The 24,311-nt window shown below is 38.9% G+C and overlaps 1 pseudogene; it reads right to left on the bottom strand.

Moving 5' to 3' along the window:
• Positions 1 to 2,256: 2,256 nt before the first annotated feature.
• Positions 2,257 to 3,912, bottom strand: LOC129655892 (phosphatidylinositol-glycan biosynthesis class W protein-like; annotated as a pseudogene).
• Positions 3,913 to 24,311: the final 20,399 nt, after the last annotated feature.

The following is a 24,311-nucleotide window of genomic DNA, read 5'->3' as shown; positions in this document are numbered from 1 at the left end:
TTGAGGAACTTTTAAAATACCTGTTTTCTTTGGAAAAATGTATATTCAGGTCCTTTGCCTATTTTTAATTGATTGTTATTTTTGCTTATGAGTTGTATGAGTTCTTTGTATATTTTGGATAATACCTTCTTATTAAATATATCCTTTGCAAATGTTTTCTCCCATTCCATAGGTTGTATGTTCATTCAGTTGATGGTTTCATTTGCTACTTAGCATCTTTTTAGTTGATGTAGTCCCAGTTGTTTATTTTTGCTTTTGTTGCCTTTGCTTTTGGCACCATTGGTGTTTTTCAGTGACTAAGTTGTGTCCAACTCTTTGCAACCCCGTGAGCTGCAGCATACCAAGTTTCCCTGTCCTTCACTATTTCTCAGAGTTTTCTCAAATCATGCCCATTGAGTTGGTGATGCTATCTCATCCTCTGCTGCCCTCTTCTCCTTTTGTTTTCAATTTTTCCCAGAATCAGAATCTTTTTCAGTGAGTTAGCTCTTCACATTAGGTGGCCAAAGTATTGGAGCTTTAGCTTCAGCATCAATCTTTCCAATGAATATACCAGATGAATTTAGAATTGACTGGTTTGATCTCCCTGCTGTCCAAGGGACTCTCAAGAGTCTTCTAAAGCACCACAATTCAAAGACATCAATTCTTCAGTGCTCAGCCTTCTTTAATGGTCCAACTCTCACATGTATACATGACTACTGGAAAAACCATAGCTTTGACAATATGGGCCTTTGTTGGCAAAGTGATGTCTCTGCTTTTTAATACACTGTCTAGATTTGCCATAGCATTTCTTTCAAGGAGCAAGTGTCTTTTAAATTCATGGCTATAGTCACTGTCCTCATTGATTTGGAGCCCAAGAAAATAAAATCTGTCACTGCTTCCACTTTTCCCCCAATCTATCTGACATGAAGTGATGATACCTGATGCCATGATCTTAGTTTTTTGAATGTTGAGTTTTTAGCCAGTTTTTTCACTCTCTTCTTTCACCCTCATCAAGAGGCTCTTTATTTCCTCCTCACTTTCTGCCATTAGAGTGATATCATCCACATATATGAAGTTATTGATATTTTTACCAGCAATATATTAAAAGAAATTATTGCCAATACCAATGTTAAGGTGCTTATCCCTGTTTTATTCTGTGTTTTTAATAGTTTTAGGTCTTACAGCCAAATCTTTAATTGATTTTGAGTTGATTTTTATGTGCAGTGTAATATAGAAACCTAGTCTCATTCTTTTGCATGTAGATAACCCAGCACCATTTATTGAAGAGACTATCCTTTTCCCATTGTATATTCTTGGTGCCTTCATCAAAAATTAATTAACCATACATGCATGAGATTACTATTGGGATTTCTATTCTATTCCACTGATCTATGTGTCATTTTTATGCCAATGCCACACTGTTTTGATTACTAAAACTTTGTAATATAGTTTGAAGTCAGGAAGTGTGATGACTCCAGCTTTGTTCTTTCTCAAGTTTGCTTTGACTACTCAAAGTGTTTTGTGGCTTTATATAAATTTTAGGATTGTTTGTTGTATTCCTATGAAAATTCCAATGAAATTTTGATGGGGATTTCACAGGATCTATTGATTATTTTGGGTAGCATGGATATTGTAACATTATTAATTCTTCCAATCTATGAATATGGATTATCATCCCATATATTTTTGTCTTAAATTCCTTTTACCAATGTCTTATTTTTTTTCACAATTCCACAATTGAGATTTTTTAATGTAAATATTATAAAAGTGATTCATACAATAAAAATACATACTCATAATAGGTTAAGATGGAAAGTAAAAATCTTCCTTCCCACTCCTTTAATCTTCTAGCATCACAACTATAAATACAACAGTTTCTTTCTTTATTTTTTAAAAAATTTTTATTTTATTTTATTTTTTAACTTTACAATATTGTATTGGTTTTGGCATATATCAACATGAATCCACCAGAGGTATACACGTGTTCCCCATCCTGAACCCTCCTCCCTCCTCCCTCCCCAACAACAGTTTCTTTAATATATTGGAATTTACATATTCTAAGAAGTCACAAGGCTTTGTTCTGTGTTGGTTTGTTTTACATAGTGTTGAGATACATTTTAAAATCTTAAGCATCATTACTGTTAGAGTAGTAATGAAACAATTTTATAATAATTTATAGTTAATGTTGGGTTGCCAAAAGTCCTATTTTCTTCACATTTTATGTTTTCTCTTCCTCATTAAAATAATATTGCTCAAAACATATCTGACCCCTGTTGATCACCAAGATTTTATAGTCTTGTCTTGCAAGCGCAGTACATATATAATTAAGCAGTTGATACACATACAGAGGTTGAGCACAAATAAAGCCCACAATGTACTTCTGTGTAATGTATGTACTAACAGGTTGATTTTGTCATTGTTACATTTGACAGCAAGAAAAAATTAATTTGTTTCTGTTCATTGCTGTAATTAAACCAAGAGTGGGTTTTCTTTCAGCTTCAGAGAGTAGATATTCTGAATGCTTTTTATTTGCAGCATGTGATGGAATAAATTTTCAAGAACATGGTAATACTGTACCCTTAATTAAAAATTTGGCAAAACTCAAAATTTTATCATCCAGTGTTAAACTACTAAGGAGGATCAGGTAAGAAGCAATTACCCAAATATAAAAGGCTAAGCTGTCCATTCTTTAGGATGCTAGTTCTACATTTACCTGAACTATGTAAAGTGATATGAAGAGGCCAATAGATGTCAGCAGATTATATGTTACTTTTATCCAGTCTTTGATAAGTGATTTCTTTTTTTAAGTTCATTTGACGTAGTGTGAACACTAGCCATGAGTACTGTGATATACCACAAGGTAGAGGTTATTTTTTCTCTGTTGGCATTTAGTAAACCAACCCCTGTGCCATACAACATTTATCTCTTCAATGGGGTAAAATCAAGGCTAATTGGTATAATACAGTAATGCTGATGGCCACAATTGAGGGTTTATTTAGGGGAAAATAATCAAAAGCTGTGATGCTATAAATTTCACAACTATTAAGGTAAAGGAAATGTTCCATTGAACTCCATACTCAGTTAAATGTTCCTGAGATCCTACAGATCTTATAATAATTAATCATCCCATTCCTAGGAAGACTAATGGCCAGAGTACAGTGATTTCATAAAATAAAATCTGGACCCTTTGTGTATTTTCTTCTAATCTTTGGAGAAATCATTGCAGTCCTCAAAGGAAATCTTCCTATTTCAAAATCCATTGCTCCTATCCTATAGAGCCCGATTTTGGGAAGTCTTCTAGGAAAACATGGGAAGTCTATAGCCAAAAATGGCAACAGCAGTAAATGCACTGTCAATTACATGAAAACAAGAGAGGCCTGCAATGTATTCTGAATCCAGACTGACTTTCAAGAATTTTTCAAGAATTTTCCAGACAAGCATTCTGACATATCAAATTTTCTTGCAGTATATTTTATAGAACAGCCCGGCCCCAAAGATAATTACAAGATGCTCAAGGAGAAAAAATGTAGAGAAAATGGTCAAAATTGTTACCAGGGGAACTATCAAGAATGTAAAGTCAATGAAGAATCAAGTTCTCCAAGTGTGTGAGGAAAAAGATAAGTGCTGTGAGAAAATGATCCCGAGCCCTCTACACAGGATAAGGAGTGTAGGCAAGCCCAAGCCCTCAATGATTTCCAGCATGCTTGTTCCATTGTGGTCACTGACAAAGGATTCCTTCATCTGCTTTTGAGAATTTTTCTTCTTCTCCAGGGTTTCAAAATACTTTGTCCACCAGAGAGACCCCAATTCTGGATCCTCATGTCCCTGATAAGTCAGGGATGCCCTGCGCTGAATGTGTGCTCTGCCCCAGGAGAGGAGCTGTGGGTTCTGGCCACTTAGCCAGAGTGTCAGTTCATGGCTCAAGTGTCTCATGGATCTGAATATACTGATCTTTTACCTCCTTGGTTAATTTATTCCCAAGTGTTTTATTCTTTTTAATTTTATTGTAAATGGGATCATTTTCTTAATTTCTTTTTCTAAGAGTTCACTGTTAATATTTGGAAATGCAACTGATATTTTGTATATTGATTTTTGTACCTTTCAATTTTACTAAATTTGTTTATTAGTTCCAGTTTTTTGGTTGGGTTTTTAGGGTTTTCTATATATAAGATTGTCATCTGCAAATAGATACAGTTTTACTTCTTTTCTAACCTAGATGCCTTTAAGTTTTTCCTTATCTAAGTGCTCTGGCCAGAAAACTTCAGGTACTATGTTGACTTAAATTGGCAATAGTGTGTATCTTTGTCTTATACCTAATCACAGAGGAAAAACTTTCAGAGTTTCAACATTGAGCATGATTTTAGTTGTTGATTTGTAATACACTGCCTTTACTAAGTTGAGGTATATTCCATCTGTATCTAATTTATTGAGAATTTTTTCCTTGTCATGAAAGGTTGTTGAATTTTGTCAAAGGCCTTTTCTGAATCTATTAAGGTCATCATACAATTTTCAATTTTTATTTTGTTAATGTTGTGTATCACATTTATTGATTTGTGTATGTTGAACCATCTTTGTGTTCCAGAAGTAAATCCCACTTGATCATGGTGTAATATTCTTTTTTAAAAAATAATTTTATTTATTTATTTTTGGCTGTGTTGGGTCTTTGTTGCTGCTTGGGCTTTTCTCTAGTAATGGCTAGTGGGGGTCACTCTTCGTTTTGGTGCCCCAGGCTTTTATTGCAATGACTTCTCTTCTCGTGGGGCATGGGCTCCACAAGGGTGAGGGCTTCAGTAGTTGCAGCACATGAGCTCAGTGGTTGCAGTTTGCTGGTCTTAGAACACAGGCTCAGTAGCTGTGGTGCACGGGCCTACATGTGGGATCTTCCGGGACCAGGGATCAAGCCCATGTCTCCTGCATTGGCAGGCAGATTCTTTACCATTGAGTCACCAGAGAAGTCCTGTGTAGTATTATTTTAACACACTATTGAATTTTGTTTGTTCTTATTTTGTTGAAGAATTTTGTATCCATGTTCATAAGAGATATTGGCCTGCAGTTTTCTTTTTTTGTAATGTCCTTGTCTGCCTTTGGTGTCAGAGTAATGTTGGCTTCATAAAATGAGCTTGGAAGTGTTCAATTCTTGAGACGAGTTGGAGAAAATTAGCATTAATTCTTTTATATATTTTTGGTAGAATTTATCAGAGGTTTTTTTTTTTTTTTTGTGGAGGTTCTTGATTACTGATTCAGTCTCAGTTGTTATTGGTCTCTTCAGATTTTCTATTTTTTATGATTCAGTCTTGGTAGGTTGGATGTTTCTAGAAATGTATTTGCTTCTTCCTAGTATCTTGGAGAAGGCAATGGCAACCCACTCCAGTACTCTTGCCTGAAAAATCCCATGGACAGAGGAGCCTGGTGAGGTGCCATCTATGGGGTCACACAGAGTTGGACATGACTGAAGCGACTTAGCAGCAGCAGCAGTAGCAGTATCTAGTTTTCCATACTACTATTGTATTGCTGTCTATTTTCCCTTCAGCCCTGTTAATATTTGTTTTAAAAATTTTGGTGGTCTTTTGCTTATTTTTTCATTTTCTACACATTTTGTTTGTTTCCATTTGAAGGAGAGGAGTTAGACATATTTTAACTTTTGTGAGTCATAGACCCAGAGGATATATCCCATCTGGGTTATATTTTTATCATAGGCTCTCTTAGGCTCATGACAGAAAAATGGAATTTTTGATCCCACACTAAGTTTTAACAGAACTACATTCTTTTCTTCTTTCTTTTCTTTTTACCTAGGAGGAGATAATTATGGAAAGAACCAGATAAGTTATAGATAAAGAAACTATAATTTCCTTCACTATTTGGCTACAATTCAAATACAATAAACAGTTTTCTGACTAGGATATGAGAGGATGTAGAAAATCTTTGTTCACATGGTAACACCAAAAAATTAGATATTATAAAACTTGTACTTATTTATGAAACTATTGAAGAGAGGTGGCTGTACAAAACCCCAGATAGACTGATTTTTAGAGAGAAGAGCTCTTTATACATAACTATCAAGAAATGGCAGTTTCTGGAGGCAGCATTGGAGAAGAAAGCCTGCCAAGACTGAGACAGATGAAAGATTAACAATAGTGGGAACATGTTGGAGAGACTGCAGTCTTGAAGATTCTCAAATGTTGTGATACTTTACTTGGACTAACAGTTCTCCCTGGCTTACCCTTCCTGTCTTGCTGGGTAAAGGACAGTGATTGTGGACCTAGTCTAGAGAATACACGAGACTAGAGGATATAGTAGGTGCCTAGAGAAAAGGGCTCTCTACCATGGATTCAAAATGATGAAACTGGAATCTGACTTCCAGCAGGCCCCAGGACTCCAGAGCAGGGGGGCTTCAGTAGTTGTGGCATGTGAGCTCAGTATTGGTGTATTGATAAGATCAAAGAGATTAGACTTGGACAGAAACAGCTCTGGCACTGGGAGGAAGGCTAACCACAGATGAAGTCAATATTAAAAATTGCTTCTTTAGGCTAAAATTAACTTGCTACATAGTGATATATGAATATGATTCACATAGTGATTATATGAATAATTGCCTCTTTAATAGTCGCATGTTGGAAAGAGATTTCACATTCTTGGAAATAAATATAAAGCAAAGAGTTGTGTAATTATATCTCCACTGCTATCTATAAACAATGTCTAGTGTATCACGAAGCATTGTGAGATATGTGATAAAAATGGAACACATAAAAACAAACCAAGGAAACATATTCATAGAAATGCAGATATTGGAATTAACAGAGCAGCTTAAAACTAGTATTATAAATATATTTGACTTGTGGCCCTAGCTGGGTTTTGTCCCTCAAATAAAGATCATTGCTCCTCTCAAACTGGCCAACTCTGTATGACTTTTTCTCTTTCCAGGCTCTAGTAACAATCCCTTCTCTTAGGTCACTAAAGCATTTTGGTAGAAATAATGGCTACAAGAAGAGAAAACCTGATAAAAGCAATACTTTTACAGGCAATATTTAACATTTGACTTTACAATTAGTTTTTACCATGTATAATATTTTTTATATGAAAAATTGATCCCAATGAATATACTTCTAATAAATACATAAATAAAATTGGGAAACTAATTTATTTAACTGCAATTTTATTTATTTTTTTTTTGTGGACTGTGCTTTAATTTTTTTTTTGTTGTTGGCAAAGCAATATCTCTGCTTTTTATTTTTATTTTATTTTTAAACTTTACAATATTTTATTGGTTTTGCCATATATCAAAATGAACCCACCACAGGTATACATGTGTTCCCCATCCTGAACCCTCCTCCCTCTTCCCTCCCCATACCATCCCTCTGGGTCGTCCCAGTGCACCAGCCCCAAGCTTCCAGTATCGTGCATCGAGCCCGGGCTGGCGAATAATGGAATTAAATGGGCTTAAAGGAATTTACTTGGTATACTTTCTCATAGATATTTTAATTTGAAGATTTAACTAGAGTGAATCCCCAAAGCTGGAGAAATTAGGATTTTTTAGATCACAAAAGAGATCACACTTAAGGCTGATTGTAACCATGGGAAAAATACGGGGGAATTGGAAAAAAGTCAGATAAAAGCTTCCACTACAGCAAAGTCTTACTACAAAGCTCCCCACATTAATGAACTGATAGTTAATTACACGGTACCAAAATGAGTTTGCCTGCTCTTCTTGAAGTGGTGGGTTAAAATAAGTGTCCCAACAGATGAATAGCTGTCACTGAATGTGTCTGTCTACATCAGGTACTGAGCTTTTGATTCAGAATGGAGTGAAACTAGGCTACATAGAATTTACTGAGGAATTTCCTTTTAGACACCATTAAAAGCTGTAAACTAAATCTTGTGAATGTTCATATTTCACCACTAGATGTCACTGGGAGATAAACAGTTACTGACCAGACTGGTGTATTGTAAGTTTTCCTATGAAAAAAAATTGATTGATCTTGTGAATATATTTTTTGTTTGCTCAGAAAAATCAGATAGTGTCAGACACTTCCTATGCTTCACATCTTCTCAGCCGAGTATTTTTTCCCCAGCCATTGCTAAGATGAAAACTGGTTAGAGAACCTAACGTCATCTGCACTGTCTATCTTCTGCATTTTTACACTAAGGCTTTTCTTATGATGTGGTTGGGACATCTGTGAGCAGCTGCTTATCATGTTTGGATGCTCAAAACTGCAAGTGTGGGGGAATGAACACTCCTTGGTGCACAGGGGAACATGGCTCTTCGGGGACATGAGTCAGGTCATGGATATGTGCTACCCTCGTAGCCCTCAGGCTTACAGCACTGAGCCACAGTCTGTGGAATTCCTCAGAGGCTTCCAGTGGGATCAGATTCTAGTTTTCTGGAGTGGTGACCACTCTGATAATACACCACTGTTTGGACTTTCTCTCCTGTTGTACTTGCCAAGTCTCCCACTCCTAATACCTGGTATCATGTCCCTAAGTAAAGTCTTACCTATAAAACTTCCTTTGTCATTGCAGTGTCCTTTGACTTTCTTGCCTTTCCTATTTTAGATCTGCTTTCTGGAAGGAACTTAAACACAACCCCCAGCCCTGATAAAGAATATTTTCAACCCCTCATAGCTCCACTTGCAGTCAAAGAATATTTTCAGCCCCTTAGGGCTCCACTTGCAGTCAACATCTTTTCAAAACAACAAATATTCTGATCTCTATGTCCAGAGTTTAATTTTGATTCTGCTTTTGAACTTCATGTTACTAGAATCATACAGTAAGACATATTTGTGTCTGTCTTCTATCATTCAACAACTTTTTTGTGAGGTTTATTCATGATGTGACATTCAGCAGTAACATTATTTTTCATTGCTATATATTATACTGTTTTAGTCTATTTTATCTGATATGAGTATTGCTGCTCCTGCTTTCTTTTGGTCTCTATTTGCGTGGAATATCTTTTTCCAGCCCTTCACTTTCAGTCTGTATGTGTTCCTTGTTTTGAGGTGGGTCTCTTGTAGACAACATATATAGGGGTCTTGTATCTATATCCATTCAGCTGGTCTTTGTCTTTTGGTTGGGGCATTCAACCCATTTACGTTTAAGGTGATTATTGATAAGTATGATGGTGTTGCCATTTATTGTTTTGGGTTCAAGTTTATACACGCTTTTTGTGTTTCCTTTCTAGAGAAGATCCTTTAGCATCTGTTGGAGAGCTGGTTTGGTGGTGCTGAATTCTGTCAGCTTTTGCTTGTCTGTAAAGCTTTTGATTTCTCCTTCATATTTGAATGAGATCCTTGCTGGGTACAGTAATCTGGGCTGTAGGTTATTTTCTTTCATCACTTTAAGTATGTCCTGCCATTCCCTCCTGGCCTGAAGAGTTTCTATAGAAAGATCAGCTGTTATCCTTATGGGAATCCCCTTGTGTGTTATTTGTTGTTTTTCCCTTGGTGTTTTTAATATTTGTTCTTTATATTTGATCTTTGTTATTTTGATTAATATGTGCCTTGGGCTGAATGCAGAGTTCCAAAAAATAACAAGGAGAGATGAGAAAGCCTTCCTCGGCGATCAATGCAAAGGAGTAGAGGAGAACAACAGAATGGGAAAGACTAGAGATCTCTTCAAGAAAATTAGAGATACCAAGGGAACATTTAATGCAAAGATGGGCTTGATAAAGGACAGAAATGGTATGGACCTAGCAGAAGCAGAAGATATTAAGAAGAGGTGGCAGGAATACACAGAATTGTACAAAAAAGATCTTCAAGACCAAGATAATCACGATGGTGTGATCACTGACCTAGAGCCAGACATCCTGGAATGTGAAGTCAAGTAGGCCTTAGAAAGCATCACAAAGAAGAAAGCTAGTGGAAGTGATGGAATTCCAGTTGAACTATTTCAAATCCTGGAAGATGATGCTGCGAAAGTGCTGCACTCAATATGCCAGCAAATTTGGAAAACTCAGCAGTGGCCATAGGACTGGAAACAGTTAGTTTTCATTCCAATCCCAAAGAAAGGCAATGCCAAAGAATGCTCAAACTACCGCACAATTGCACTCATCTCACATGCTAGTAAAGTAATGCTCAAAGTTCTCCAAGCCAGGCTTCAGCAGTACGTGAACCGTGAACTTCCTGATGTTCAAGCTGGTTTGAGAAAAGGCAGAGGAACCAGAGATCAAATTGCCAACATCTGCTGGATCATTAAAAAAAGCAAGAGAGTTCCAGAAAAACATCTATTTCTGCTTTATTGACTATGCCAAAGCCTTTGTCTGTGTGGATCACAATAAACTGTGGAAAATTTTGAAAGAGATGGGAATGCCAGAACACATGACCTGCCTCTTGAGAAACCTATATGCAGGTCAAGAAGCAACAGTTAGAACTAGACATGGAACAGCAGATTGGTTCCAAATAGGAAAAGCAGTACATCAAGGCTGCATATTGTCACCCTGCTTATTTAACTTCTATGCAGAGTACATCATGAGAAACGCTGGGCTGGAAGAAGCACAAGCTGGAATCAAGATTGCCAGGAGAAGTATCAATAACCTCAGATATGCAGATGACACCAGCCTTATGGCAGAAAGTGAAGAGGAACTAAAAAGCCTCTTGATGAAAGTGAAAGAGGAGAGTGAAAAAGTTGGCTTAAAGCTCAACATTCAGAAAAGGAAGATCATGGCATCTGGTCCCATCACTTCAAGGGAAATAGATGGGGAAACAGTGGAAACAGTGTCAGACTTTATTTTTCACTGTAGATTGTGTAGTGGCTTGTCAAAGTTTTCTGGTTAGGGAAGCCTGTGTCGGTGTTCTGGTGGGTGGAGCTGGATTTCTTCTCTCTGGAGTGCAATGTAGTGTCCAGTAATGAATTATGAGATGTCAGTGTGTTTGGAGTGACTTTGGGCAGCCTGTATATTGACACTCAGGGCTGTGTTCCTGTGTTGCTGGAGAATTTGCATGGTATGTCTTGCTCTGGAACTTGTTGGCCCTTGGGTGGTGCTTGGTTTCAGTGTAGGTATGGAGGCGTTTGATGAGCTCCTGTTGATTAATGTTCCCTGGAGTCAGGAGTTCTCTGGTGTCCTCAGGATTTGGACTTAAGCCTCCTGCCTCTGGTTTTCAGTCTTACTTTTACAGTAGCCTCAAGACTTCTCCATCTATACAGCACTGTTGATAAAACATCTAGGGTAAAGGTGAAAAGTTTCTCCACAGTGAGGGACACCCAGAGAGGTTCACAGAGTTACATGGAGAAGAGAAGAGGGAGGAGGGAGATAGAGGTGACCAGGATGAGATGAGGTGGAATCAAAAGGAGATAGAGAAAGCTAAGCCAGTAATCACTTCCCTATGTGCACTCCACAGTCTGGACCGCTCAGAGATGTTCACGGAGTTACACAGAGAAAAGAAGAGTGAGGAAGGAGACAGAGGTGGCCAGGAGGATAAAGGGGAGAATCAAAAGGAGAGAGACAGATTCAGGCAGTAATCAGTTCCCTAAGTATTCTTCACCGTTCGGAACACACAAAGAAATTCACAGAGTTGGGTAGAGAAGAGAAGGGGGAGGGAGGAGATAGAGGCTACCTGGTGGAGAAAAAGGAGAGTTCAAAGAGGGAAGAGAGCAGTCAAGCCAGTAATCTCGCTCCCAAGTAAAAATGGGTACTGAAGATTGTGTTCTTAAAGGCACAAAATTGATAACAAATACCAAAAAGCAAAGATTAAAAATCTAGAGTAGAGGTTAGATATTTTTTTTCTTTCAAAAAAAGAAAGGGGGGAAAAAAAAACAAAGTCACAAAAATGATTATAAACATATATATATATATATATATATATATATATATGAAGTTTGCTTTAAAAAATAGGGTCTTTCTTTTTGCGAATTAGTAGTAGGTTTTAAAAATGAAAATTAAAGGAGTAATAGAGGACTTAAAAAATTAAAAAAAATTAAACAAATAAAGAATGATAGTAAAAATATATCTAGGACTTTCTCTGGTGTTGTGAGTATTGTGGGGTCAGTTCATTTTCGGATACTTCCTTGATCCGGCTTATGTTTCTCAAGATCCATAGGCCCCTTCCTATGTAGTTGGTACTAACTACAGGGTTTTAATCTATTGCACCTGTCACTTCCAATGAGGTTCCCTCTGGTTTAGCTTCTTTTGCTTGCTGGTCTCTTCAGTGTCTAATTTCTGCCCTGACACAAGTGGGTGGTGGTGGACACTTTTTTAGGCTCACTTGTTCAGTCGTGCTGTGGGGAGGGAGGGACGCTGTAAACAAATAACGCTGCTGTGTGCTCACAGTGTCTCGGCCACACTGGGTTTGCCCCCGCTCATGGCGTGTGTGCTTTCCCTGTCTACACTGCTTAGGCTCTAGGTTGCTCTGCCAGGAACTGTCTGAAGCCAGCCCTGTGCTGTATGCACTTCCCAGGTCTAAGCTGCTCAGGTTCAGGTATTCAGGTAGTCCTCAGAGACGCAGACTCAGTTGGGCCTGTGGTTTGTGCCCTTCCCAGGTCCAAGCAGCTCAGATGACCAGGTGTTTGGTGAGCATGGTTGCTGCGACCTATCACCTCCCCCGTCCCTGCCACTCGGTTTTCTGGGTGTACAACTGGCACACCTTCTCAGGTGGATGTTGACCATCTAGAATCTCAAGAAGTCTTAGTTAGCAACGAAGTCTGCTTGCGGTTTGGTAGATAATGCCTCTCTGGGGCTGCGATTGCCGCCTTCTGGCTATGGCTGCCTGTCACCAGAGGGGGATGGTCTGCAGCCGGCTAGCTCTGCTCAGTCCTTTGTGCTGTAAGTGGGTCTGATGGTGTCTTAGGTTAGGGCTTTTCACATAGCTCTAGTTAGTCCTCTGTTCTGTGAGCGGGCCTGGTGGTGTCTTGGGTTAGGGCTTTTCGTGTGATAGCTATCCCACAGTCTGGTTTGCTATCCCAAGTTAGTTCCCTCAGATTGCCCTCAGGGCATTCAGGCCCGATCCTTACTCTAAGTAATGCAGCCTGCACCTCCCTGCCCAGCCCTGGCTTGCTAGTGGCGGATGTAGGCGTCTGCGCTGCTTCTCCGCTGGGGGAGTTACTGTTGGGCATGTAATCTGTGGGTTTTAATTATTTATTTATTTTTCCTCCCAGTTATGCTGCCCTCTGTGGTTCCAAGGCTCACCACAGATAGACTAGGCCATGAGAGTGTTTCCTGGTGTTTGGAAACTTCTCTCTTTTTGCAGACTCCCTACCTCTTTTGTCTCTCTTTTTGTCTTTTATATTTTTTCCTACCTCCTTTTGAAGACAATGGCTGCTTTTCTGGGTGCCTGATGTCCTCTGCCGGCATTCAGAAGTTGTTTTGTGAAATTTACTCAGAGTTCAAATGTTCTTTTGACGAATTTGGGGGGGAGAAAGTGGTCTCCCTGACCTATTCCTCTGCCATCTTAGGACCGCCTCCCCAACATTATTTTTATGAGATTTATTCATGTTGTTACATGTAGCAGTAATTTATTGTTTTTCATTGCTACGTAGTAGTCATTGTGTGAATATACCACAATCTACCTGTTGTACTATAGATAAACATTTGAATTATGTCTAGATTTTAGCTATATTGAATAATGCTGCTTTGAACACTTTTTTGCACATCTTTGTGAACATAAACACTCATTTCTCTTATATTTATATACATATAAATGAAATTGCTGGTTCACAGGTTATATACACTTTTCATATTTAATAAATACTGACAAACAGATTTTCATAGTGTTTATACCAATCTACCTTCCATCTTATTAGCATCCTCAATCATACTGATATATTAACATTTTTAATTTTAACCTTCTGATGGATGTGTAGTGCATCCAATTGTTATTTTGTTTCATTTCTCCCTGTTGACTAATGGTACTTAACATCTTTTCATATTCCCCTTAACCATTTGGATACACTCTTTTGTGGAGTACCAGTTTAAGGCTTTAGCTATTTGTGTGTGTGTGTGTGTGTGTGTGTGTGTGTTGGTGTGTGTGCGTGGTGAGGAGGAGACCACACCACCATTTTTTCCCACCATATTGAAAAACAATTCAGTATTTAACTTACTGAATTGAAGTTCTTTATAAGTTTTTATACTAGTCTTTTGTTTGATATGCATTGTGAGTATATCTATCAGTCTCTGGATACTTTTCACTGTCTTCAAGTTGCATTTTGATGAAAAGTATACCTTATTAATGGATTGCAGTTCATTGATATCTTTATTTATGATTATTTTATTCTACTCTTGTAAATTATTTACCCAAACCTGGTGGCCATGATGAAATAGTCTCAGTCTCTGGTTCTCATACTTGTGTGGACATCAGAATCATCTAGAAGGCTTTTTAAAGTACATATTGTTGAGACAAACTTCCAGAGTTTTTAATTCTTTAGGTCAGGGGTAATGTTTAAGAACTTAATTTCTCATTACTTCCAGGTGATGCTGATTCTGCTCATCTGGGAATCCCACCTTGCAAAGCACTTTACTATTTTATCTTTAAGAAACTTAATTACCTTTTGTATTTATATCTACACTATACCTGGGACTTCTCAGGTGGTGCTCAGTTCAGTTCAGTTGCTCAGTCATGTCTGATTCTTTGTTACCCCATGGGCTGCAGCAGACCATTTTTTTTTCTGTCCATCACTAACTCCCGTAGCTTGCTCAAACTCAGGTCCATCAAATCGGTGATGCCATCCAACCATCTCATCTTCTGTCAACCCTTCTCTTCCTGTCTTCAGTCTTTCCCAGCATCTGGGTCTTTTCCAATGAGTCAGTTCTTCACATCAGATGGCCAAAGTATTGGAATTCAGCTTCAGCATCAGTCCTTCCAAGGAATATTCAATGCTTATATCCTTTACAATTGACTGGTTTGATCTCCTTGCAGTTCAAGAGACTCTTAAGGGTCTTTTCCAACACCACAGGTCAAAAGCATCAATTCTTCAGTGGTCAGCTTTCTTTATGGCCCAACTCTCACATTCATCCATGACTACTGGAAAAACCATAGCTTTGACTAGACAGACTAGTCAAAGCTAGTGGCAGTGCTAGAGGTGAAGAATCTGCCCCTGCCAATGCAGGAGACACAGGAGATGTGGGTTTGATCTTTGGGTCGAGAAGATCCTCTGGAATAGGAAATGGCACCTACTCCAATATTCTTGCCTGGAAAATTGCATGGGCAGAGGAGCCCGGTGGGTTACAGTCCATAGGGCCACAGAGAGTTGGGCAAGACTGAGCACACAATACAATATACTTAGACTTGATTTTTGTGTGTGGTGTGAAATGGAGGTAAAATTGCATTTTCAGTGTTAGTTATTGATTAATAACACTGATATGAAGTATTAATTATGGTGTAATGTAAGTGTCCCTATGTGTATATTGTTCTGTTGTGAAGTAATGTCTGACTCTTTGCAACCCCTTGGAACCCGTCTGTATATACATAGGTCTGTCTTTGGGCCCCTTATTCTGATCCTTTCGTCTATAAATCTATCCTTATGTCACTGCAATGTAGTAGTTTTAATTACTCTAGGTTTATTATAAATCTTGATAACCAATAGAGTGACTCTTTCTACTTTCTACATTTCAAAAAGAAAATGTATTGTTTTCCTTTATGTTTCATGAAGAAAAGTCAGAAAAAGAAATAAATAAAATTCAGAATTATTTCTACATTTTAGAAAGCAGAGATGTCTATTTAAATGTAAATACTGGAGTAACAATTATTAATAAGAAACAATACAGAGTTACAGACATCTTGGAAGTTACAGGTTACTTTCTTAAGCCATACCAACAGTCTCTGAAGTCTGGATATCTATAAGACACTTCTGTTAAAAAAAAAAAAAAAACCAAATTTGAAAGTCAATAAGAAGTAAAGTGAAGAAGATTTTGAAAGTGAATGTTTCCGGTGTTATGGGCTGAATTGTGTCTTCCTAAAATTCATATTTTGAAGCCCTAATGCCTAGTGTCTCATAATACAGCTGTACTTGGAGAGAGGGCCTTTTAAGAAGGTAACTAAATGAAGATGAGGCTATTAGGGAGGTCCCTAATCTAATCTGAATGGTATCCTTACAAGAAGAGGACATTTGCACATACACAGTCAAAAGGGATGTGCATGCACAGAGAAAAGATGGTGTGAAGACACTGATGTGAGAAGATGGCCATCTATAAGCTAAGAGAGAGACCTCAAGAGAAATCAAACCTTCTGACAACTTGACCTTGGACTTCTGGCCTCTAGATCAGTGAGAAAGAAATTTTTGTTTTTTGAGTCACCCAGTCTGTGGTAACTGTTATGGCAACACTAGCAAACTAATACATGCAGTGTTGGCAAACTTTTCTTCTAGATGATTAGTCATGAGGCAAAGTGGACAAGTAAACAAGCACATAAGCTTTGTAGAATAATAGTTAAAAACATAGAATTTTCAGAACATATTAAAATCAACATTGTCTTAAAACAGTTTTTATAGAGGATGCTCTTAAGGCGAATTCTGAGTAGGCATAGAGCAAAAATCATCTTTGCCTACTATCCATCTGATCATGAAAGAGTTAGTCACTCAGTCTTGTCTGACTCTTTGGGACCCCGTGGACAGTAGCCCACCATGCTCTTCAGTCTATGGAATTCCCCAGACAAGAATATTAGAGTGGGGTGCTATTCCATTCTCCAAGGGGGCTTCCCAAATGAGAGATTGAACATGGGTCTCTTGCATTGCAGGCACATTCTTTACTATCTGAGCCACCAGGTAAGTCCCCTATCTAATTATAAGTGTCCTCAAAAATATAATGGGAAAAAAAAGGGTATCAAATGCAATTGGTATAAGAATAGGCACCTAATAAATGTGTTAATTATCATCCATATTACCTAGTGATTGCTGAAACAAGTAAAATCCAGAAAGCACTATGGCCAAGAAAATGCTCTCTGACTGTCCAAGGTTCTCATCAGTTTCCTGCAGAGAAATTAGAAGTTGATATCTAACATGCCAGGTGTTATACATGGTGCTTATTATGTAGGTTCAATCTCTAATATCTTGATATCTTCATCAGTTGCCAAATTGAAAACCACTTGAAATATTCTCATGGATGTACAATCTCACTGCTCCTGCTTGGTTATTGTAGCCAGTATTTGGGGCTCTGAATGAACAAGACCATGTAAGCAGCACTACTATAGGTAAAATGACTTAATGAGGACTTAATGAGGCTCATTGCATCCCTGTACTTTCTCTCACAAGGGAAATACTCTCTGCATTTATGGTTGGTTTACCCGTTTCTTTCTCTAGAGCTTCTGTATTCTCCCATTTCTCATCTTAGTGTTTAGCATGTCCCTTGGTATTTATTAACTACTGATTGAGTTAAGACATATGGAGATCTAAAGGAAAGAGCTTTGGTTTAAATTGATTTATATTCTAAGCTGCCTACAATTCTGTGTTGCTCTTCACTATGAAAAATAAACATTGTTTTTCAAACTTATTAATTTGCTTTGGAGCTTTGGTCTTTCCTGAATCTAAAGATTTATGCCTTTCATTGATTCTGTAAAATTATCAGCCACAGTTTCATCAAATATTTGCTCTGCTCATTATTTGTATTCTCTCCTAATGAATTTCCTATTAGACTTATATTGGATTTCATGTTAGTGTTCATATCTCTTAAGTTTTCTGTTTGTACTCAAGAGCTATTTAGCTCTGTCTTGTGCTATAAAAAAATCCTTCAGCTCTCTTAATTTAGAAATATTCAAAAATTGCTTTCTCTGTTTTTTGCTTAATGCATGAATCAAGTTTTAAATTACAATATTTGGAATATTCATGTCTAGAAGCTTAATCTTCCTGGTGTTTTTTGATGTCACTTTCTCTTCTGGTGTTGTTTCTTTTCACATCTTTAAGCTTTAAAAATACAATTTTGTCAGTGTGTGATTTCTTGAGGGATCTAGCCTTTATTTGTTTGTCTGTCTACTTTCTTTTATGCTGAATTATTTCTCTCCGTATCCTGTAATTTTGGATTATGCACTCATATTAGGAAAGGCTTTATGTGTAGGAATTTTTTACAGACTGCGTTGAGCGTTCTCAAAATAAACTTTGCTTTAAATTTTACCTAGTGTTGGGAATTCCCTGGTAGTGTGGTGGTTAGAACGGGTGCTCTCACTGCCCATGGCCCAGGTTCAGTCCTGGGCCTGGGACCTAAGATCCCACAAGCAGGTGGGCCCTCCAGAATTTTCATTCACCAAGTGTCACAGAGATATCACAAACTTGGAATCACCTTTTAATTTTTTGGTTTGTGTATTCTAAGATCACACAAGGAGAATATTTTTGAGCTCCACTCTCAGACTTGTGATTAGTAATTCTCAGAATGAGAGGCAAGCAAACCAGCCAATGTTCAGTGAATACCTAGCTAAGCACACTTCCTTCCCTGACAATTAGGTGATATTTGTTAGTCCGTTTTATCACTGAGACCAGTGTATAGCAGGAAACTTAGTTTCAAATTTCACTTTATTTGAGACAAAGTCTCAAGGCCTTGTCTCCTTTTTTATTTTTTGGCTATCTGTGCAGAAATGGCAACCCACTCCAGTGTTCTTGCCTGGAGAATCCCAGGGATGGGGGAGCCTGGTGGGCTGCCGTCAGTGGGGTCTCACAGAGTTGGACATGACTGAAGTGACTTAGCAGCAGCTCATGTGAGATCTTAGTTCCCCAACCAGGGATCAAACTCATTCCCCATGCATGGGATCACAGAGTCTTAACCACTGGACTGCCAGGGAAGTCCCAAGGCCTTGCTTCCTGATCCAAGTAACCACAATAGCCAACCCCCTAGGGAATACACAGGGTGTCTTGAATGCCTGAGCATCATTTCCTGTTTGTATCTCTGGGTTTCTGTTTTTTTCCTGTGTTTGATTCCCTTATTTCATCAAGAGGGCAGCTATGTATTCAAAAAAGAATGAAAAGACATTTTTTTATCTTGAATTTCTTAGTCTATTCAAGTTACACAATGTGCCATCTTGCCAGAAATAGAATCCATAACTATAGACTTCCCTGGTGACATAATGTATAAGAATTTGCTTTCTAGTGTAGGGGACATGCATTCAATCTCTGGTCCTGGAAGATTTCACATGCCACGGAGGAACTAAGACCATGTGCCACAGCTACTGAGCCTGTGTGCTGCAACTTCTGAAGCCGTCACACCTACAGCCCATACTCCACGAGAAGAAAACCCACCACAATGAGTAGCCCCCATGCGCTGCAACTAGCGAAAGCCCATGCAAAGCAACCAAGACTTAGTGCAGTCAAATAAATAAATAAAAATTAAGAACATAGTACCAGCATTTGTTGAAAAATATTTCTAACAAAAAGAAAAAAGAATTCATAACTGTGTTTCATGTTCTTATACAGAGAAATCTAACAATCCTGATAAAACAACGCTTTAGATTTGAAAGTGAGTTAGAAAGGAATACTGTAATTGGGTTGAATGGGTAGGGACAATAAGAAAATGGAGAAGAGGACTGCGGGCTGAGATAAAGGCTTAGAGGAATGACTAGGAAAACACGGAAGAGTGAGAAAGAAGGAGAGAGTAGAGTGGCAAAGAGGAGAACACAGAACACACAGGTGGGAAACAGCAGGAGTCCAGTAAGGACCAAAAATGCTGGAGCCAAATTTCATATTAGAAAACGCTCAGTTTTTCCCACTCAGTCATTTTTACAGATAAGAAAACTGAACTCAAAATGCTGATATAATTTCTCCAATACACTGTGTCCAGCAGGTATCCACTCAGGAGTTCATCTTGACTCTCAGTCCAAAGCTCCTTTTGGGAAAATATTTTCTGTGGCCAGGGTTGGGGTGGGTGAGAAGCACACAGATCAAATGATTGAAGAAGGAAAAGGCAAGGGAAAACTTGATGCAGAGTGGGAGGGAAAATGAGGTCAGTAAAAGATAAATTGGTATAAGAGGCAGTGGATTTCTGTAGAAGGGAAGTTGGGGTTTCTTTGGGCAGGGAGAAGGATGTAAGATGAGCCTGTGAGACAGTGTGGGGAGTGAAGCTCACATCTGGGTCCTGAGGAGAAGGAATTCAAGAGTTGTGACGGTGTTTGGTGTTTGGAGGAGCATTAAATAAGAGATGTTAGAAAGAACAGGAGAATTCTGATGGTGTAAGCACCAGTGAATCAAGAGGGAGGAACCTGGGGAGGTCTGGTCACACAGGGAAGAATACTTGACTCCCTTGTATCCTGTCAACTTGAATTCTGATTAGGGTTTATCTCACCTATTCTGATTTTCTGTTCTGGAGTTTCTTGGTCCAGGGAGCACATAGTTATCAGTGACTTAAATGACCACCTTATTTTCTCCCAACTCCCCCCCCCCCCCCCAGATCATGGCCACCTTCCCTCTGGCCCCACTTTAGCCCTTGAAGTTGACCTCTGGTTCTGCTTTTCTTCAGCTTCTCTAGTTCTCAGAATTCCTTAGGCAGCTCCTGAGAAGCCCCTGTCCTTTCTCCTCCTTCAGATCTGTCCTTCATCCATCATAGCTGAGTTTGTGCTCAGGAGTGGAGTGGCTGGGGAAACTGCAGATCCATGGTGGGGCCATGACTCAGTTACCAGCTGACTAGGTAACTCCTAGTCAGCTAGGAGTTAACTAACTAGCTGACCTCCCCCTGACTAGGATCAACTCTGCTATAGAAGTTGACCTGAAGAATCAGGGGCTCTGCTCCACTTCTCTTTCCAGTCCTCTTCCCACTCTTCCCGTTCAGCTTCCTCTCCCTCCTCCTCCACTTTTAGCCTCTGCCTCCCTCCTCTTCCCTTCATCCTCTTCCTCTTTTGAGCTTCCTCCTCTCCTCCTCCACCTGTTGTGTCCCTGGGTGACTCTGCCCAGCTCCTCACCTGTTGGTCCCAGACTCCATTCCTCAGTTAATTAACTCTTGTTTCTCTTCTACCTATCCAAACTCAAACTGCCCCCTCCATGCTTTTCCCCAGTCCACAGTGAAGGGTATAAGCACCCTGTGGCTACACAGTTTTGGGGTCTAGTATTCTTGAGAGTCCTTTGGACTGCAAGGAGATCCAACCAGTCCATCCTAAAGGAAATCAGTCCTGAGTGTTCATTGGAAGGACTGATGTTGGAGCTGAAACTCCAATACTTTGGCCACCTGATGTGAAGAGCTGACTCATTTGAAAAGACCCTGATGCTGGGAAAGATTGAAGGCAGGAGGAGAAGGGGACGACAGAGGGTGAGATGGTTGGATGGCATCACCGACTCAATTGGGTAAACTCCAGGAGTTGATGATACACAGCGAGGCCTGGCATGCTGCAGTCCATGGAGTCGCAAATAGTCAGACAAGACTGAGTGACTGAACTGAACTGAACTGAACAAAATGTAAATATGGGGCCTCATATTTAAAAGCAGGGAAAAAGACTTTTAATGGTTCTAAGACATAAATCTTTTCCCTTTCTTTTGATGTCAACTTCGTTCTGTCTCTCTTTCTGTCTTTCAAGCTATGTTTGTTTAGTGTGTGTGTATGTGTGTGTGTGTGTGTGTGTTTTGTTTGTTTGTCTGTTTTAATTGGCTAGAGTCACTGTCTCTAGGGCAAAGGAAATCTTACAGCAAGTGCAGACTATCTTAGTTTCCTGGATGCTTTACTTTCATGACTCTATTTTGTGTGTTTAATAACTCCTGGTTAAAATGCAATTATATTGTGTACACGAGACACTGAAGTAAACAGTGTTTTTGTTTATTTTTTTGGCCTTGAAATAGACTTTTGTGAAGCACTGAGTGTGTAGATTTCTGTCAGGTTTTAACCGGATTCATGTTTTGTTGTTGTTTTAACAGTCTGCAAATTCCTCTAGCATTACTTTGTTCAGTGTGGATAGAGAATTTTTCTTAATGTCTGCTTCACTCACAGGCTTTGGTATTTCCTTTGTGAGGTGCTTCAAGATTTATGACCACACTGTTGCCTCTTGTGCAGCAGTGGAAAGTTCCTACTACTCCATGCTGGCTCATCTGGTTGGGAGACTGAGTAGAAGCATTATTTTTATTCTGACTCAGTCTCATTCTTAGGCAGGTGCCTAGTCTTTCAGTTTTGGGGGTTAGGCCCTCTAAGTGTTCCACCTTGCTCTCGGCAGGATGGAACCTCTAAAAATTAAGGACAGGCTGTTTTAGTGTCGCTTCTTCACTTTTCTCCTTCCTCCAGCTGCTGTGTGTCTTCACCTATGTCCTGAAGACAACAGAGCTTTCTTCCCTTCCCCCTCCCACACTCCCACCCTCCCTCCTTTTCTGTGTGGGAGATAGTGGAGAAGATCTGGTTGGGACTTCTTGCCTATCTCAGATCTCAGTCTTGTACCATGAGGAAAGATTTCTGTGGCCTATATCCTTGATTCCAATCTTTCAGGAGACCCTGGTGAGGTCCATGGAAAAAAGTGAGTTTCCCTTATCTGTATGGAGTAGGAAATGGCAACCCACTCCAGTGTTCTTTCCTGGAAAATCCTATGGATGGAGGAGCCTGGTAGTCCACTGGGTCACCAGGAGTCAGACACGACTGAGTGACTTTCCCTTATCTGTAACTCTCAGTGTGTAGCTACTCATGCCTTTAGGAGTTTATAAACAATATTATGTGAATTATTCTCACTGGCTTGTGTAGCATCTGACATCTGTCCCAAGTAAGCAAGGATTTGCATCTCATGTTTCCTTGGAGGAATCTGTCTTTCCTTAAGTTTTGGGTTAATTGGTGGTCCTGATACTTCAGTGATGTGATGGTTTCAAGAAAAGTTGTGATTTTGCATGTCTAGCTTTTAAAAATTACAAATATTCAAGTGAAGCTCTTTCTAGATTTTTATTTTCTAATCTTAATTAAAAAATTTTTTTCTTCCTTGAATTAGCCTGAAGTAATTTTTGTTTGCTTATATACTAAGAATTAACAAAATAAATAGCCTAAATACATCTATCCAGGTTATAAGTAGCATAAACAAATATTTTAGTGACTTTAGACAGTTACAAACACCATGAATGAGTGAGATCCACATTTCCAGCAGAGAGCAGCATATGATAAAGCAAGCATGAAGCATTCAGGTAAGACCAGTAAGAAAATAATCATGGATAAATGACTTCATTATATTCTATTAACTTTACTTCCTATATATTCCAGTGGCTTCTTATTATGTGTTGCCCTAAAACAAGTAGATGACCACATATATCCCCAAACAAGATTGGTTCATTCCGGATGAGCAGAGAATTGCAATTTGGCATCTGCAATCATGGTGACCCATGTGAAAGCTTGAGAGCCCCCACTTTGGGTCTCCCAACTCTATTTAATTGAAGTTTCTCTTTATTATTTTTTTACATCATAAATAAGAGATTTACTGCAGGACCCTTTATGTAAACTTCATGTTTATTAGCATATACCTTAATCTGAAGTAAAACTCTAAAGTTTTCACTTCATCAAGTAGGGGTAAGTAATGTTTTCTGATGTCTTGAATAATTTTATGTTGAAGAACACTATAACATACAATATCATTTGATGCCTGTATCAAATTATGCCAACACTCAAAAATATTCACTGAACACCTACCACTTGCCAGGCACTCTGTTAGATGTTGGGGATCCAGTACAGTAGGGGTTGTTGAAGAGAAAACCACAGGCCCATAGTGGAGTCACTTGGGTAAAGTGCATGATGCCAAATCTAGATTCAATATCTGACTTAACTGCATTTCCAACCTTCACCAGAAATGTAATCTTAATCAACTATTTTGGAATTTTCTGATCAGCACCAATGGGATAATCTCCCTGTGAGGCCCTCTCCATCCTCCAGAGGAAGAAAAGGCAATCTACATGATAAAATTCTCGCTATTCCTGCAAGGTTGTTGTTGAATCACGCGAATACACCAGGATTCTTGGCCTCCGGAGGAGAAGAATTCAATCCGGGGCCAGAGACGAGGCTTGATCGCTCAGAGCTTTTGTGTAATAAAGTTTTATTAAAGTATAAAGGAGATAGAGAAAGCTTCTGACATAGGCATCAGAAGGGGGCAGAAAGAGTATCCACTTGCTAGTGTTAACAACGAAGTTATATAATCCAAAGAATGTCTGGAGGTTGTAAAGACCTCATCAGACCTACTCCCATAATTTACATTTTAAGATAACAGAAGGTTGAATCCAAAGACTGTCCTTAGGCAAGATACATTATTGTTATATAATCCTAAGGAATGTGGAGAAAGAAAAAAATTTGTCCTTTCTTCCTCCTTGAGAATTCCAGACCCCTCTCTCCTTGGGGACCCCTAGACTCCCTATCAACCTGCCTAGGAACTGACTCTCTCATTCCCTTCCCCTCAAAAAGAAGATGTCCTGGTCTAAAATAATCTTTTCTGTTGATAAATAGCTTACCTGACCTGCCCTTTTTATAAAAACCTTCCATTTTACGCTGTTTCTCTGAGTGC

The sequence above is a fragment of the Bubalus kerabau genome, chromosome 6 (genome assembly GCF_029407905.1).
Source record: "Bubalus kerabau isolate K-KA32 ecotype Philippines breed swamp buffalo chromosome 6, PCC_UOA_SB_1v2, whole genome shotgun sequence".
In the NCBI taxonomy this organism is placed as follows: domain Eukaryota; kingdom Metazoa; phylum Chordata; class Mammalia; order Artiodactyla; family Bovidae; genus Bubalus; species Bubalus kerabau.
This window is presented reverse-complemented; position numbering and strand designations above follow the sequence as displayed.